The following is a 3,287-nucleotide window of genomic DNA, read 5'->3' as shown; positions in this document are numbered from 1 at the left end:
CAGTGAGGCTGAGAGGGAGAAAAAGAGAGAGAGAAAAAGAGAGAGAGAGAGACACAGACAGACAGCGGTCCAGCTCCATCCATAGGCCACTGTGAATCCACAGGGCAGGACCGGATCACTCGCCCGTTGGCACGCTGATGCAGTGAAACATCCCATAAAGACGTGCCAAGGCCTGCATGGTGATGTCAGAGGCCAGGAGAGAAATGCCTTTGCATTGATTCAAAGTGTTGGCATTCCAGGATAAAACAAAAAAAAACACACACAGATACAGACCATCACGTATACAAGATGGTCTGTATCTGTGTTGGTCTATGCAAGTAACATTATAAGTTATGATAATGGGTATTTTTTTATCTGATTCTTCCTTGATTATAATAAAATATTGCCAAGGCTCATGAAACCTAGAGACTAAGAACACAAGGGAGAAAAATATCTATGCGACATTCATCAACCTGCATGTTGTTCGCAATTATTATTCGACTTTGTGAACCATTCATCATTAATTCATTTTATCGTGGATGCCTTTGCCAAACAAAAAATGATAAATGACCGACCGCCAGGGCAGGCTTTGATTGATGAAAAGCCTTCGCATGGCAAAAATCAAGGGCAGTGACTCGAGATAACTAAAAGTCAAATAATAGCATTTGCGTACCTGAGAAGAAGAAAAAGAAAGGGAAAAAAGACAAGTCATATCAGATTTTTTAATGTATGTCAGAGCAGCTCCATCTGTCTGTGTCACAGGGAGGGTACCACGGCTATGGCGGCCTTTCAGAAAGCTTAGTCTGGCCTAGTTCACACACAAAATGGCTTCCAGCTGTCGAGTCATTAGGAGAGATAAGGCACCACCTAGAGCCTCTCTCTCTCTCTCTCCCTCCCTCTCTCTTTCTCTCTCTCTCACTCTCTCTTTCTCTCTCTCTCACTCTCTCTCTCTCTGGGAGAAGGTAAGCGGCCCACAGGGAGGTTCCATGGGCACTTTGGCCAGTTTCTCCTCCACTTCCATGTGAAGAATGTTCAGCCGCTGTCAGCGAATGGCCAGGCTTTCACGGAGCCGCTTGGGAGGAGTTTGAGCTCCGCTTCTGCGTCCTTTCAATGTCGGAGCCCCATTTGCTGATCGAGTTCGAGAGCATCTCTTGTCTAATGCCTTAATTGACTCTAGTCAATGAAAGAACACTAAGAGTGATGTTTTTTTTGTTTTTGCAGAGATCTACAACCTTTTGATCTGCATGTTTTTTGAAGAACGCTCTCTTGCAAGCCTCTGTGGCACCACAGTTCCACAGCGACTGCACAAACCAGCCTATTCAGGTTCAGTCGAGGACAACTGGTTTAGTCCTCGGCGACGACGAGCGGCCACGTTTCGGTCGAATGAACCAAGCGAGGGGTCCATCTGGTTTGGACATCTGCACGGCTCTGTGCGTACACCATCACCCAGAGGAATTGAGTTCGAAGCGCAATCTGGATCCACCCAGACACCAGCCTGAGCCGTGAGCTGCTCTGATTCTCCAATAGGAGGCCAGACAGTGCGGGGGGAAATGTGGGATATCCCTGGCATTGATTGGCCCGTTGGGGGCATGCTGGGCCCGGTAAAGCGAGGCAGAAGGAACGAGGGAGGCGGATCGGCGTTTAATTGGAAGCCAGCAAGACGCAGACGGCAGAAGTAACGTGGTCACGGCTAGCCGCGGCTCCTGGATGCCCCCATAACGGATCGGCGGTTGTTCCCTTAGCAAAGGCCCTGTCTGACAGAATGCTTAGGCCATGGGATACATGGGGAGGGGGGAGGGGGAGGGACGTTATTGGAAAAAAAACGAAATTATCGGAAGGCCAAGACAGCCCCACAGGGGACCTGTTGCCCAAGGATGAGGATCAATATGACACCTGCAGGTTGAGTCTTCCCATGAGTCCGTTTGGGAATCCGGAGGTCTATACCCACTGCCATACCCCCAAACCCCCATGCCCAGCGCTGGCCCTTGTGTCTGACTGGAACCGTGTGAGGCCAGGGGCTCTGCCCATTGGGGTTGTCTTAACCCACCTTCCGATACCCTCATCTGCTATAGTTCTTAAATATGTACAAACATTGGGTTGCTGGCAACAGGGTTAGCTATAGTAGTCAACACATATGAAGTTACTTTATATGTCAATGTGGATGTCAAGTCAATCAAATCAATCAATATTCACCTATTGCAGATATCATCAGTCTGTTGGCAGATGTGTCAAAAGAGGTTTGTGATACTTCTCTGAAGTATACCTCTATGAAGACGGAGCAAAAAGGATATGGAACAAATTTCAGCATGTGGTCAACTGTGGTAAGAAAAATGAAATGTTGTTAATAAAAATATGTAGAACAAAATGGTGTTTGGAAAATGAAGCAATCATCAGAGGATTGGCAGAGAATTGTAATATTTCAAGGGGAATTTCATAGCTGTTGCTAAACAGGAGTATTGCGTATTTTAAGCATGGAAACGTACAAAAAGAAAGAAATATGATGAACATTATTTATAGGAACTATATGGATGTCCATGCCAAAAATGCTTTAGAAAATGTGGTAAAAATGCTTCTTAAGTCACCCATACAAACTATTTCAAACTGTTGCCATCAAAACTATCATGACTAATATATATATAAAAAAAATACCATTGCTTAATATGCTGGAAAAATTCAGTGTGATATTTCAGTCTGAAGCCCCATAGATAATGACCTCCCTTGGGAGAGGAATGTCCACACCACACCACTGGAACTGCATTCACTTAGTCCAGCAAAACTGTTATTGAAACCCAGCTGTCGACACATAGCACCAACAGAACAGGCTATCGACAAAACATCCTCGTGTTTACAATCAAACGGCTGAGGTGTAGTCAGCTGAGGTGTGAGAATGGAGCCCGGTCGTCAAACATTTACCACCTCATAGAGACACGGCCCGAGACTCGGCCTCCGTCTCTGGCTTCTTGTTATCTGTCACGCACCGTCACATTAAAGCCCGGTGAACGGTATGTTGCATCGTGGCCCACTGAATGGTAATAAACTCTGAAGTTTTGATGACATTTTTGCTTTTGTTTTGTCACTGGCGGAGAGAGTGGAGAGTTTTGGCAGCATGGCAAACACACGAGGAACAGGAGGAGGAGGAGGAGGAGGAGGAGGAGGAGAGTGGCTCAGTGGAGGGTGTGCAGCCAGACAATCATCTCTATTAACACCAGACAGGAGTCAATATGAGCTCATCCTGAGAGGAGCGCTGAGCTGTGTCTGTGTGTGTGTGTGTGTGTGTGTGTGTGTGTGTGTGTGTGTGTGTGTGTGTA

Source organism: Sardina pilchardus, chromosome 14 (assembly GCF_963854185.1).
Source record: "Sardina pilchardus chromosome 14, fSarPil1.1, whole genome shotgun sequence".
NCBI lineage: Eukaryota > Metazoa > Chordata > Actinopteri > Clupeiformes > Clupeidae > Sardina > Sardina pilchardus.
Note: the sequence above shows the minus strand (reverse complement) of the source record.